Source organism: Microchirus variegatus (assembly GCF_963457635.1).
Source record: "Microchirus variegatus genome assembly, chromosome: 7".
NCBI lineage: Eukaryota > Metazoa > Chordata > Actinopteri > Pleuronectiformes > Soleidae > Microchirus > Microchirus variegatus.
In genome coordinates, this window is record NC_139808.1 from 8231685 (window position 1) to 8248045 (window position 16361).

At 41.7% G+C, this 16361-nt stretch overlaps 1 protein-coding gene across 1 annotated transcript in view; it reads right to left on the bottom strand.

Moving 5' to 3' along the window:
• The window catches only part of LOC310929530 (plasma membrane calcium-transporting ATPase 1-like), a 74384-nt gene extending 62073 nt beyond the window's left edge, over nt 1-12311 (bottom strand). The window contains exon 1 of the mRNA XM_083892316.1: nt 12220-12311. The gene's annotated coding sequence lies outside the window, so the exon portion shown is untranslated. The remainder of the gene's footprint in view (nt 1-12219) is intronic.
• Nucleotides 12312-16361: the final 4050 nt, after the last annotated feature.

Genomic DNA, 16361 nt, shown 5'->3' on the forward strand with positions numbered 1-16361 from the left:
ATCCAAAACTGATCCAGATTAAAGTTTAAATGCAACATGGGATGTTCCAATCAACAATTAAAAAACTCAGACGCATCTTATAATATAGCTATGAGTAGGTAAAGTTCTATACAGATCCAGAAAGTATAGATCCAGTGGATCAAAATATCAAAAAAACTTCAGGTGCCTGTATGTAAAATACAAAGTGTTGAAGCCTTGACAAACATTTGCACTCTCTGAGCAAATCCTCCCTTCTCTTTTGTCCAGTAAAAGTAATTTAAAAAATCTCTTTCGACTCAAAATAAATCAACTTTATCAAAACCATGTATTACCAAAAATGAAGCCCTGATAGCACTGATAAGGAAACAAATAAACAAGCCAACAGTACCAATCAGGATTATATAATATAAACTGGAAACTGAAAAGAGCTGCCTGAAAAATAGATAGCGGCTACACGGAGATGACTGAAACCTTCAGCCAGAGCACAAATTGGAAGTGTCACACAAATCTGATGAGTTTTGTCAAGCCAAAATTGTCAAAAGTGTCAAGGGACAGAGTATTCAGTCCATCAGAGGAATAAAATCTGTATATTCTCCTGGGCTGCAACCAAAACATTGGCCTTGAGGGTTCTTAAAAATACCAGAGGTGAACTAACACAAGCACACAGCTGGAACAATAGCTGCAAGCCCCACCCAGATATTTCCTCAGTCTACAAACCTCACAGCAGGAACTTTATATGGGCCAAGAACTCTACCCTGAACCTAATTTTGACTCAGTTTCCTCCATGTAGAGACACAGGAAGGAGAGGAGTTCCTCATAAGAGACATCTGAGCCAGGAAAGGTTCAGTGGTGACAACACACCTATAAGGACAGTAAAACCTACAGTTGAACCCAGACTTGACTGTGATTGTGAAGCACAGTGGTGGCTCAACTCCACTCAATTACAAAACACCTTATTGTGCTCCATTCATTTATTTAAAAAAAAACTGCTTCTGAATATAATCTTGTCAAATTACATTGACACCCCATCAGATTTGAGATACTCGGGGAAACCTCAATGTTTACTTTCGTCATACTGTTCAGACAAAACATTTTATTATTATTCGTTCAAATTGTTCAAGTTAACAACATGTGACCACAAAGTCACGTGAAAACATGCAAACGCTTAGATCATGTATGCCTTCCCTTCACCCGCCCACCAGCTCATTTTTTCCTGGTGAACTTTGAAATGAAAGCCATCGCAGTTGCACTGAGCACATGACCTGACAGAGCAGAGGCCAAAAGCTCTCCAACTGACAAACTGAGAAAAAAAAAAAAGAAACAAGTCAAGTCAACGGAACTAATATCCTAATCTAACCCTGGTCAGAAGCCACTCATTTAGAAAGACGGGGTGTTTTTTAAATAAAGTGGAGCAGGTGAGTTTTTTCCAGGTCCCTGCTCCGCTCTGTTTTTTTTCGTATTTTTAATGTTTTCAAAATCTCATCTTGGCCCATTTTGGAGGTTCTTGGCTGTGACAGCAGTATTGTGTGTTCAGATCTGAGCTTTGCATTTCAGCGTGTACACAATGTGATGAATGGGTATGTGCTGACTGTTCAGTCACCATGGCTAAACAGAGCCACGCCCAGTGTCTACAACACAAACACCGCATTCCAATGACCCCGCTCTCCTAAACGTGGACTAGGACAAGGAATTAAATCAGCGTAGCACTAGTGCTGCTAGACAGAGGTAGTGCGTGTCTGTCACCAGAGGTTCCTCCTGTCAGCCCGTCACCGCGACGACGGGAGGAGGGAAAACAAACCACAACAGGGCCTTTTCTGCCTTTTCTGCAGCGTCTACAGTGTGAACAGGAACCAGAACTTGAATGTCAGCAGGGTTTCCCCAGAGAACTGCTTCCCACTCAGATCCTGATCCACCTTATCTCATGACCACGTTTAAAACATGTAGGCTACATGGTTTTTGTATTCAGTTTCCTGCTGGTCTGAAGTGTACTTAAGTTAACAGGGAAGTTTTCTGAATAATAAACAATACTGCAAAAAAATGTGTTACGCACAGCATGAGTCACTATTTGGAATGTGTATCTTCAATATGAATGCAGAGACACGGCCAATGAGCTGATGCTTTTGCATAGCCCCATCTCCCTATGATTATAAGCTGATTTTTAATACTGGATATTGTGGGCAAATCTTTTCACTAAAATGCTAAAAAGCCAGTATTTGACATTTTCAGAAATGCAGTATGTCCTTGCAAAAAAATATATTATGACTGGATCTATTGCCATTTGGGGCCATTGTGAGATAGCATTAATGAACGTTATTAAAGTCAAGTAAAGTCAACGATTCCGGCTACTGATTCCAACTACTTAGATCGGGCCCAAAAAAAATCCAGCCGACCTGAGACCGTGCACGTTGTGTCCGAGCCTGGCCCGACACATTGACTGTAATCACGAGCCCGAACCCGACATTTTTTAATACGCGAGCTGTAAATGCACACGTACGTCCACAGCCTCCCCACAGCGGAAGCTAGTTGTACCAACTGCCACAGTCTAATTTATAACAATAACAGAGCTGCTGAGATCAGCTTCCATGAACGCATATGTTACTAATGACGATTCCTGGTTTTAAAATGATGCATTCACGGCCGCAGGTTTTTACACCTTCACATAACACAACTAGGGAGAAAAAACACCAATGTTTGATCAAGGGCCCAACCTGGCCCGGCCCGAGGATAGTGGCGGGAAATATCGGCCTGAGGACTCCGACAGAGATCCTAAACTCTAATTCCAACTACTGTAAAAAAAACAAATATACATATGTTTATCAATAGCATGGAGGTTGAATGTAAGCTGCATGGATTCCAGGACCTTTAATATCACATGGTTATTGGTAGAATAGATTCTGGTGACTTGTACTTGTCTATAGTTCCACTCATATTTTTTGTAAACTCTCCATTAAACAATTGTAAAAGTATTTTTATTTCAGTTCTTTTGAGGTTAAGAAGCAAAATGAAGAGAGGAGGAGATGGACTGAGAGAGACATCACACGCTAACATGCACACACACACACCAACACCTGTTGGCTATGTTCTGTACAGGGAAGTGAAATCCTGACTGCTGCCAACACAACATGAGGAAACCATCAAGCCTCCACTTCCTGTTGGCTTTCCTACCGCCCTCCATCTGCTCACTTCCTCCTCTGACTGACGCCTTTTTCTGACCGCCTCCAAGAACACGTGCACACCCACACACACACGCACACACACAAAGGCTTGCGTAGCTATGACAGCATTGACCTCCATTCTTTTGGACAGCCTGAACAAAGCATTATCCTTACCCAACACCAGTGCCACATCTAACCCTAACCACTAGGGCTGCAAATAACAATTATTTTATTTTTTTGATTCGTCGATTGGTCATGATTATATATGTTTATTCAGAATAAACACTAAAAACATTAATAGGGACAACAGCATCACTGCAAATCAAATTTCTCTGAGTCAGACTACCACGCCCGGGTAATGTGGTAGGGCTGTCCAATTCATCAGTCAACGTGGTATTACCTAGCTGCCAGCTAAGGAGTTTGACAGTTGTTTTCACCCGTGACGTGATAGATCAACCAGAAAAAAAGCCCATCATAACAAGCTGAAAAGGGGCATTTCGCCACATTGCGTAGCAGAGTCGGACACTTCACTCAATAAATCGATTCCCCCTCTAGTGCCTGAGGGGACAAGGACAGAGGTCCTGTACTCCAATAGCCTAGTCAAGCTAACTGGACAACTGGAAACATATTGACGGCATACGTCTTGCTGGTGGGTGTTAATGTGTCATCAAATGTCACATTTTTTTCAATGCGACTTAAGACTTTTGTCAATTCATTTTTCCCAATGATGACAAAACTGCCAATGGTACGATACAGGGTTTTATCCATATAGACACATTAAATGTGATGATGCATGATCTTCAGTTACACAGATTCTGTTTGGACATGACAGACAGTAATTGTACGACATATAGTCGTCTTTAAATAAAAGCTGGAGCGTAAGCACACCTGTATGCAATCTACTTCTTACAACGGCGAAAGATACTTTCCGCGAAAATATCTTTCCCGGAAAATACACAAAGCTTTAAATGCTCGGGGGAATCAAGGAATATAAAAAGAGAATAACAGCGAGAGGGAATTAGATTTAGACAATTTGTTGCTCAACGGACTCAAATGATCACTTGTAGCTTGTGCCATTCATTTCAGTTGTGGCAGTGTTTTGATAAAATGTTCTATGATTACGCTCCATTTCTCCTGCAGCATCTCTGCCTTCCTTAACCACTCTTTATCAGCTGTTAACATACTGCAGAGGGAGGCCAAGTAAGGTGCAAACATTACACACACACACACGCCACTAACTACACTGCAGGATCTGCAATGTAGTCACTCTCTCTTATCATTCCTCTGCACTTACATAAAAAATTAATTGCCACCATCCAAGATGAAGAAGTCGAAATCCGTCAAAAACATATAAGGAACATTGTATGATTATATAATCTGAATTAAATGTTAGTTTTTAACAAACCATTAACTCAGTAATTAACACAGCCTCACCATGTTGTCAGAATTTATCCACTGTGATCAAAGTAGATCACAGTGGATAAATTCTTTTATTATTCTTTCTTTTTTTTTTCTTATATCATTCTTTTTTTAGCCTCCTGTTGTATTCATGCTAAGGAAATACTATAACCAGAAAACACAGCCAATCTTGGTCCCCTCTGTTCACTAATGGTATCTCTGTGGCAACTCAAACGCAAATATGTTCTGACATTGGCAAGATGGGGGCACAGCAACAGCCGCTACTTATATCCCACTCACACTCGTCAAGAAACCTGTTTAAACCTGGCTTTAAATGGGATATTGGCCAGTGGGAATGTGTTTAATCAGCATTTGCTCCTGGGTCTAATGACTCCGCAATGGGTTTTTTCCCCCCATCGGCTTCATTTCAGATAGTCATTGGTGGGGAACATGGTAATTTCTTCTTCATCCTCTTCATTTTTGGCAGTAATGCAAATCCCTGCTTTATTCCAATGCAACATTATGAAGCACATTCATCTTCCGAGCACCTAAATCATGGAGTCCCTGCTCTCCATGTTGTTGTTCTTGTTGTCTTCTTCCTACAATTTCCGGCACGGCACAATCCTTACACAATGGGAATTGCGTTAATTTTTCACCCATATTCAAAAACCCTGGGCATAGCAGCTGGAATGCATATATGGAAAATTTAATAATGTATAGGGGTGGGGGTAAACATCGATTCACAAAGGAGTCGCGATTCTAATCATCCATGATTCTGAATCGATTCATAAACTTCAAAAATCTATTTTTGAAAAATAAAAAAAAATAAAAATTAATAATAATTTCTAAAACCACACAAAACACCAGTTTGTGTTATTTGTGTACAGTTTATTTTTGTAACTTCTGGGAGAAAAAGGCAGCTAGTCTAAGCTTTTATTTATGCAAGTTATATTTTGTACAGTAAGTAAATTTATATTTGTTTTGAATGAATAAATGTTAACTTTTGTCTTAAGTTTGCCTTTGTGTGATCACATTTTCTTATACAAGCTGTATTGTTTTGATGCCATAATTTGCCTTTACACACTATGCATTGTATCAATTTTTGAATCGAGAATCGTATGAATGGAATCGGTTGAATTGAGAATCGATTTTGAATCGAATCGTGACCTTAAGAATCGGAATCGTGAGCCATCCAAAGATTCACATCCCTAATAATGTAGATATATTTATGCAACTGTCAAGGAACAATAACACTCTACACACAAATAAACCACCAGAGCAGCAAACTCATGATGAGTAACATGTAACAATCCCCCGCGTTCACTCTCACTCACACACACACACACACACACACATATCAGCACACTGCAGTTCATCACATTCACAACAAGCTTCAACACCTCTCTGCACCGACGGCTTCATCAGGATTAACACATCCGAGTGTGTCACAGACGCACCTTCACCTTCAGGAGGTGTGAAAAGTTAGTTAGAGAATGAAGAGGGAAAATTTAGATGAGACAGATAGACTACACAAATTCTGCAATAATCAATACGATGAATAAACAGTAAATTACAGCACCATCTGAAGATCTTATCTTCAGGTCCTGATAGTTAACTATTTTATTTATACGTTGACTCCTCCTATTTATATCATATTATCTATTTAACTACAACGCTCATCAATAAACCAGTGTCAAAAATGCAAGTACAAAGATGCAGATTGGTTGACTCAGTTCATGTTCATCCCACAGCTCACACCAATCTGTTCGTTACTTGCAAACAAACTCCCACATTCCTACACTTTGAACACCTGTCAAACACAGATAGAGCTTTTATGTAAGCATGTGCCAGGAGAAAACCTCCAGATGGTCCAGTTAGGAACACTGATCTGACTGCTGACACCTCAAGGACATGTGCCCAGACCCAGCAACAAGGTGTTCCCGGTGACAATTATGCCCAATGCAGAGGCAGAAAACACCTGATGGGACAGGAGATGGGAGATCATTATTGTTTCGTCCATCACCTTCCAGAGCAACTAAAGGTCAGCTGTTCTTGAGTTGTCCTCCATTCAAAAGTGTGTTTGCTGTCAGTTTTAATCTGCAAGTATTTTGCCCAGTCAGCTAAGTGTGCTAACAGAGCATAAAGTATCAGTGCTGTTGCTGTGGTTACCGGCATTTACAACATATGCTGTACAGCACTGAACAAGTCTGAACTTTGCATATGTTGCTCATCCTGCTGGTGCACGCAAGATGGAGTGAAAGCCTAAATTAGTCAAACCATTGAGTTGGCCAATTAGCTACTTTTTTTATTATCAATACACCAAAGGCTCAATAAATATGGCTATAATATATACTTTCACTCAGGAGCAAACCTCAAACCACCTTCAGTTATCACCATCCATCAAGATATTTATCAATATTGACTGGGGTGATATTTTAAATATCTTGTTAAAGTGATAGTTCGGAATTTTGGACATAAGACCTATTTTCCAACTCAGCCGGTGTAATGGAGACGTCTAGAGACGTTTTCAATAAATTTCATTCAGTTCTTCTAGTTGCCGAGTTCGCTGATGCTATAGCTAGCGCAAGTCAATGATACAAGTTAGCATGGCATTAAAAACACTCATACCGACTCCACAGTGCAACCGAGGCAAATCAGCACTCGGCAACTAGAAGAACTGAATGAAATTTCTTGAAAACGTCTCCAGACGTCTCCATCACACCGGCTGAGTTGGAAAATAGGTCTTATGTTCAAAATTCCGAACTATCCCTTTAACATTTTTGGCCATATCGCCCAGACCTGCTGGTAGGTCAAGACAGCATTCCAGATTATCAGAAATCAAAAATTAAATGCCAAGGCTCATTCATCATAACAGAATAAAATGCTATTATAGTTTTACTCGAAATCTGTTCACTTCCACAGAGCTTCCACAAGAAGGGCTGTGTCATATTTTGATCGACTTCCATTAAAAACATGCTGGAAAAGTAACAGATTATGCCACATCTGTGGACAGTACACCGACAGCAGCTTGCGAGCAAAGTAGAAATTGGGAGCCAACAGCTGAAAGGTGACGAAGACACTGCTGTTATAAAAACGGGTGATGATGGAAAAACTTGTTTGCGTTAATGACTACAAAACGCGCAGACACCACACACCCGTGCCAACACCTAAAGCGATCAATCTTGCAATGTTAAAGAATGCAAAAATGAATACATATATATTTGGTGGAAGTTGCATTCATCGGCTTTTTGCTTAAGTACAATTAATCTATACAAATCTAAAAAAAAGGGGGATATTCCAAATAACAACCTGTACCTCCAGTACCAGTTTCAAAGACAGACCTGTCATTGAGATGAATAAAATTATAGTAATTACATTCGTCTGAAGTCCACACTTTGATTTAATCAGTGAATAGAAGAAAAGAATTAGATGATAATGATCACAATCAATAATTGCAGCCATGATAAAGACAATCTCGTATAATAAGCCTAAACATCCACAGCTAATTGTGTCGGACCTTTAACACATATATTTCACTTTCATATTTATTTGGAACACATTACATCGCTAATCCTAGCCATGAGTGTGTGGAAAAAGATTTCCGAGTTATGTGATGCCTTTTAAAAAATTAAAAGGCTCACATAGAGCTGTGTTTCAGCAATTCTCCATAGAGGTATGAACTCCTCCCTGTCAGCTGAATTATAAAATAATTATAAAGGCCAACAGCCCTATTATAAGCACAAACACTGAGGCCATGCATATCCTAAATATAGGGCTGAGTTTCTTACAGCTGCACTGCGTCCATTAATAATTGATGTGGACTTACATAAGAGACAGTGTGCTCTGCTGGATCTGGTTCACAGGCAGGGATTCCGTCTACAGAGGGGTTCCCGCATTTCACAGAATTTTAAAACCTTCCCATTCAAACAAACGGACAGTGTGTGTTCAGGCACTTTCTTGTGTCCCAGCTGTGAATGACACCGTGGCTCTGGCTGCTACAGGTGCAGTAACCGTCACAGTGGTGCCATCCAACATGGCTACGGTCAGTATGATACAGCATGGCATTAAGCAAGTCCATCAAATTACCTTTAGCCACATGTTTCACGGACAGTGTTAATAATCTCTTGAAAAAAAAAACTCATTATAGTGTGACAGATTTGCAGTTTGTGGCTGTTTAGTTTGATAAAACCTACAAATGCTGCATGTAAAACAATGTGTAAGGATTAGTATTAAACAGACTCCTCTTTATCTCTTCCTTCCTTTTTATGCATATCAAGGAACTAAGGTGGCATTCATCGATAAAAGAGAGGATGCAATGCACGCTTTCACTAGTTTGTCCATTTCGGATGCTGTAGAAACACTGCGGCACAAGATGGCAGCCTCTATAAAGCAAGGACCTAAAGTGATTATACACTGACACAAATATACTCATGCCATTTTCTTTCTTTTTTTTTCTTTTTTTTTTAAATCAACTCTACTATTTGTAGCTGCTGAAACTCCTGTAAGACATTGGGAGGACAGACACACTGAGTCAGCATCCGTCTCCTCCTGTGCTCCTCTCATCAGGACCTCAGCAGCTTCAGACACACACAGATATCTCATCTGTCTGCAGGTAAATCAGACTGTGTCTCCCTGATAACGTTCAGCACGGAGGAAAGCTGCATCATTTTCATATATTATTCATTTGCATAATATCAACGGCAGACCATAGCCTCCACCATTCACAGAACTACACTATCAATTAGTACCATTATCCTATAGAGGCTATCGTGGGACTTAAACCAATCCTACAGAGAGGCAATCGGTCAGATTTACATGCTGATAAAATTCTTCCATAAAAACTGCATTCACACATCTCAGCAGTCAGAGGTGTGGCCAACACAAACAAACACAGACCTGTTGAAAGAGTCACCTCGTAATTGCATCGAGACATACAACGTCACGGCAGAAACGCGTCTGTGCGACACGCCGTTTACTCATGTTCTTCGGCTGGCTAAACCAGTCCGTGTTTAAATGTTCAATTTGCATGCATGAGCTTTGTTAACTTAAATTACAATGTTGTTTGATCATTTACGCAACTACTTAAAATGATGGCTGGCGTAGTCACCTAGTCTTGAGGTTCACAAAGATATGAATCCCAAGAGAGGCGCAACTTAAACGACTATACAGTCATTTCCACTGTACATTATTCACATATTTTATTACTACTTCTAAGTATCCAAGTCATAAAGTCGTTTTTTTTTCATGCTTGAAAAATGTTTTTGCCAATATTTTTACTGTACAGACCACCTCTTTTCCTCCATAAAGAATACATACACTTCCATTAAACCATTAACCCTCAGGGCACCGAGGTGCTACTTCATATAGCAAATGTCATTACTATAGCTGCTGTTCAGGCTGCTGTCTATTAACTAATTACATCACAAGAGGAGAAGATGTATCGGTAACTGTGTGGTGGAACACATCAGCTGAGCCATTTCATGAACAAAATCCTGAACCGTGGCTAGAGCACACTATTTCCTAGAAGAAAACATCATTCACTTTACCAATCGATTGTACTGGCTCAATAAGACTTTGCGATGAGCAATAACTAGTATGTATTAATTAAAAAAAAGTCACATTCATGCAATACATCTATCTATATGCAACGTTTTTTCTATCTCACACCATTCATCACTCTGTCAACACTGCAATCAGGGCCAAATTGGAATTTAGTGCTTTTCCCAATGACTTACAGGCCCTATAAATCAAATCAATGCATCACTAAATATTTGCTTTCTCCCTTACATTAAAATCTGTACATATAGGTATATATACATATCCATACATTATACACATATATACACACACACACACACACACACACACACACATATACATATATGAGCCTGAGTGCCCACTTCTGGTGAAAAGCAATTTGAGCAGAAGCAGACTGAAGGATGCTCGAACAACAGGGTCAAAAGCTGTGCACACACTCGTCTAAACTGTTTCTCGGCACTTGCATCAGAAGTTTCATTTGCAACAGATTCTCTGTGCAAACAGAGCTCTTTCTGTTTGTGAGAATTAGCAGCATTGGAGAACATACGGAGCAATGCCCTCGTTTGGAGGTCACAAGCTGAGGAGGAGCCACCATGAGCCAAGATGCGGGATCCCCCCTCCTTCCTAACGCAATAAGGCAGGACACACCCAGATAGAGAGGGGGGAGGAGGAGGAGGAGGAGGAGGAGGAGAGGATGGATGAAATGAAAGAGGAGAGGAGGGAAAAGAAGCAGGGTAGCTTCTGCTGCTGCTGTTCATCCGCCCATCTTAGTAGATGACGTAACTAGGGATGGTTTCGGAGCAGAACGCTCCCGTTAATAACAAAAAAAAGAAACGAGCCCAGTAAAGAATTTTCCACCCTCGTTCACTTCCGCCCGTCATCGTGACAGCCTAGAAAGCATAAGTACTATTTACACTGTGAGCGCTAAACCACTCCAACAAGCTCAACAAGCTCACCCTAAAGGCGGTGCATGACAAACAGCGCAAGGACACCAGTCCGACGAGAAATGCGCACCAGAGCAGCACAACAGCAGCAACTATCACAGCAACCAGTGTCCACTGGGAAAATATGCCTCGTTTTTATGATGAAGTTCCCGTAGACTTGTTTTCATATACTGACGACAAATTGTTAGGTGTTTTTTTTGGTTACCAAGGGGAATGACAGAGGGAAAACAAACCATTGTGAGCGGAGACTGTGAGCAAACTGTTTCCAGACGCCTCACAGCCTCTTCAACAGCACATACATGCCGTTCTGTTGCCCGGGGAGACCCGTCGCACGATAACCCCATGCAGATTCTCGCAATTTTTTAAACATACGTCCTTGTTAGGGAGTTAAGGCGAGGATTGTTACGCATCGTGAAAACACGTTCACGTGACATCGAGACAGCTGCTCGGTTCGGCATACCTCCACTTCACGTTAAACATGGTTACGGTGACTTAAATGATAACTTTACCAACCAACTGATGCGCACCCACCCGACGCTATCCTGGCAGGAAAATGAACCGCGGCGGGGCGACAGGAACCGGAGAGCACCGCAGCGTACGGAGTCCGAAAGTTGACGTGTGGTCAGAACCAAGCGACATTCGATTGATTATTGACGCGTTCAATCACTATTCATGCGTGAAAGGCAGCGTGAGTGTGCGTGTTAACGTTCATTTCTCTTTTCTGAATGGAGGTTTATGGCACTGTTGACTGCAGACGACAGAAAGGCACGTACCGGGGCTGTAACCTCCTAGCTTACTGTCGGGACGGTTCGAGAAAAGAAAAACGGGGGTGAAAACGTGTCCTTGGTGGAGTTGAGCCCCCGGTGAAATGAACACCACAGGCCGTACGTGTCACAGTGTCCCCGCACATGATAGTTCACACCCGTAGAAAACCCCGAATTCGGCTGTTTAGTCGCTAATAAATTGGCGTCAAGGTGAAGAAACAGCACTTGTGGACGTTACCCGGATGCTGAGCAGTACGGACAACTGTGGGAACACGCGATATGAAACACTTTCAAACGTCTCTCTAAAAACGTCCCCAGCACACATATCACGGTCTGTAGCGTGTGTTTAAGCCACAAGTGAACTGGAAGAAAGCAGCAAACTTTAAACCCACACACACACACACACACATACAGGGAGAGGGAGCTAAAAGACGAGGTTACCTCCACTCCGGGATCCACCACGTCCAAATCACGTCCTGTGGTTGTTGTGTGGGTGAGGCGAGCAGCGGCTTCACTTCAGAGGGGTTTGTCCATTTCCCGGCACGGCTTCAAGTTGACAACTGCAGCGGTGAAAGAGACCGACAGGCCGAGTGGAAAGAGGGAGAGAAGCAGTCTTTCCGACGTTTGAACCAATTTGTTTGACTATAATTACAACGGCTCATGAAGTGACGGAGAGGGGGGAAACTAATCAGCTCCACAAATCAATCCGTTGAAAGGGAAAACAAACTCCCTCTCTCTCTCTTTCTCCCTCGTTCTCACACTCTCTCTTGAATTTTAAAAAAATAAAAAAACAAGAGGAGGGAAAAGCTCTGATAACAAAGAGCAGATCCAGTAAATGAGCACTGCTGGTGTGTGTATGTGTGTGTGTGTGTGTGTGTGTGTGTTGCAGAGCAGTGGGTGGGACTTGTGGGAGACAACAGGAGTGGGTATGGGTGAGGGGGTCCGGCACATTCAACAAAAAAAAAAGAAAGACCCGAAGAAAAGATCCAGTGTCCGGATCCGACTCTGCCCAACGAGCTGGAGAACTGAGAGAGGGAAGTGAGCTGCTGCCCGAGACTGACTGCACGAGAGGGAGGGAGGGAGGGCGGGACCACCTTGTTTTTAAGGTGGATCCATGAATTAATCAGGTTCTCCTGCAGAAACCCGAGCAACATCCACAACATCAGGCCGGCGGTAAAGATCCAGAAATGCACAAGGAGGATAATCTAAATGCACATCTGGAGAAATAGCTCTAAAACTACATTGATATGGCACAGTAGCCAGCTGCCTATATTTCTTAGAAAGTGGTTTCCATTAAAACATAAAGATACAATGCAAATTTTAACCAAATTTACAAAATGTCTGTAAAAGAAAACGTGATTTCATGTATACACAACTCATACGTATGTTTGGGTGAGTGTGTAATCATTTAAGAAAGAAAAAATAGATAAGTGTTTTTTAGCCATGGCATAGCCACGTGAACTCTGCGAATACATAGGGCCTCCAAGCCACCAGGGGGCCCCAAAGCTGCAAGTGCAGCCTCATCTGATGAGAATTAAAATGACCTGTCTTTATCTGCACTCTTAGAAATAAGGGTTCCAAAAGGGTCCTTCTACAAGGACTGAGGTTCTACCTGAAACCATTTGCTTCTGAAAAACCCTTTCCCAAAGAAAGGGTTTTTTTCAAGGGTTCTTGGTAACACTTATGGTTCCAGTAAGAACAAATTTGATCCAGAGAACCCTTTAAAAACCCTTTCCTGAATAAAGGGGTTTAAAAAAGGGTTCTTTGTAGAACCCTCCAAACGGGTTCCAGTTGTAACCTTTATAAAGAAAAAAGGTTCTAAGGGTGTGTAGCTGTCTCACGTGTTTATTAAATCCCTTATATGTCAAAAAAAGATCAATGTGGCTGGTGTTTTTGTGACATAATGAAGTCAAAATTGCTCAAGTGATCAAAAATATCAATATCTCAATATCTGTTTTATTTATTGACGTCGTTTTCTTTGTCTTATCGTAGTTTTTATCAGCTTAAGAGGTCGAGAGGTTATCGTGACTGTGGCATGTTTTGCTCCTGAAGTGTAACAGATTGTGTCATCTTCGTGGATCATCTCGAGGGTTAAGAATTTCTCCATCGCAGTTTGGCAGACTAGGGGCCCCCAAACTGGGTCTTGCATAGGGCCCCCACAGTTAGAAATGGCTCTTTATGGAGGCCACCATCATCTGCTACCACATTTCTACAGCAGCTTGAATGGGCAAACTAGCCAGAGTGTGGACCAGATAGATTTTCTGACTGTAAATGTACAATGTACCTTTAAAGCTCTACCATTAAACTACCGTTGAGTCTCTAAGATCAGCTCATCACCTATTCTTAGTGGTTCCAAGATCAAGGCTGAAGCTCAGACGGGAAACGGCCTTTCATTATTGCAGCCCCTTAAATTGTGGAATGGGTTGTCGTTACACATTAGGCAGGCCTCTTCTCTTCTGTGTCTGCTTTAAAGACTCACCGTCTTCCTCTGCATTGAAAACGGCGTGAATTGCTGTTCTCCACTTTGAGTGTGAGATGTTGTCTATGTCTTTAACTAATTTATTTGTTTTTATATCCGTTGGTTTATTCAATTTCACTCTTGTACGGCACTTCGGTCAGCTGTGTTAATTGTGGCTTATAAATAACTCGGACTGGATATAAATGAATATCTGTTCCATTTATAGTCATTGCCAAATGAGTTCACTGCACAATACCATCAGCTCCACCTGACGCTCTATTTATTTTTCAGCAGAGCTGTGTTTTTGTGCAGCATTGAATCCAGTTTCACTCGGCGATGTGTTCGAGCTGTGCACGGTAAGTGATTCATTTCATGTCAAGACAGACAAAAGCTGAGAGGAAGCACAACAATGGCTATAGCAAACTGGAATGACTGCAACAGGTTGGAGTATTTGTGAAGATGCCAAGAAGGGCTCTCGAAATGTGTCAGAAATGGATCGCACTGCTCAATAAAAACAACGACTTTCAGCAGGTTCATGGAATAAATGCTCAATAGGTAGAAGAGGGGTCGAGGTATAGAGCAGGATTCCCGAGGCTAACATCACATGGAGGCACCAGCAGTGTTTTGGTGATTACTCATGATTCCTCAGGGGATGAAAGAAGTTGCTTTAAGCAAATATTGGTAATTAGTTCACCAAGACAAGCAGTAAATAAAGTGTAAATAAAGAGTGCCTGTTATCTCACTGGCAGACATAATTTTTAGTCAGTTTACCACAACAAAGTCCAAATCTTTTGTTTTTATTCATGATGACACAGTGTAATAGCATTGATTTTGTCAATGGACTTTGGTGCAGTGAGTGGTCACAGTGTCTAACACATTTTCAGCAGGAGCATTTTTGTAAAATATGTAAAAAAAAAAAAAATTCATGATACCAAGCCTGACCTTTTTGTTTTGAAATGTAGAGATCATTATAGAACATGTATTTGTCCTCATGTATGGGGAGGAATCACATAAACACATAAACATGAACAAGGAAAATGGAAAGAAAATGTCTCGCTGCCAAATGGCCACTCAATCAGCTCTGCCTCCTACGCTATGCTAATGACGGAGAGGTGGTTATTGCTGCCATTAACAGCACAGTGCACTGCTTCACTTTCAGCGAAACACTGACTGCAGACGAAGAACCACCGATTCCTATCACAGTTCCCAGAGTCGCCGCTGCTCACCGCCAGCTGCAACCTCGTCCTCCATCAGTCATGTGTCCCTAAGACTGCATACCAACTGTACACACTGATCCACTGATTCGGCAGTACGTTATATCCACATGCAGTACTTCAGAGGTGAAGGGATAAGGTGTTTTGTGAGAGTGAGAGAGAGAAGATGGGCAGAGGAGGTGTGAGAGAGGAAGAAGAGGAGCAAGATAGTAGATGGTGTGATGGTAATGGTAATGGTGGCGCTCTTACAAGGTCTCATCTCATGGCCGCGAAGGTGGAAGGTCCCATTAGATTGATGATTCAGTTCTACTGGATTTCACACTCTCAAGTGCAAAAGCTGCAAAAGGCCTGCTGGGAGATGGAGTCTGAGGAGGACTCCCTTTGTTTATTTCTGGCACCTTTCCCTTTGTGGTCAAGCTTGGAATTGATCCAGCAGGCTCCAAACAACGTTCCGAGGCCCATCTATACATTCAGAAGACACACAAGGAGTTCTGTTTTTGGCTAAATCCAATATTTACTCTCCTTTTCTGGTGGGTTGCATCTCCTCCAACTGTTATTATGAAATGTATTGTGAATAAGTGCAGTTCTTTACCGCTGCCAACCCAGCGGGCAGTGTGTGGACGGCAGGCTGAGGGAGTAGGCAGGGTTGGGTAACATCCTCTTGTAAACAGGTTCTCTGCAGGCGTCTGCTGGCATGGATGCTGTACACTCTAATGGATCAGCGTTCAATCATCAGTAACATTTGATGAGGAAAAAAACCCCAAAAAAAGTCCTGTAAGAGTGCAGTAAGAATCACTGAGGTGATGCCTGTGATCGCCATTTTTTGCCAAACGAACATCATCTCTGGGAACAAAAAGAAACATTGATTGATGTTAACAGTAACACTGAATTTAACTTACATTTCCTGCAGG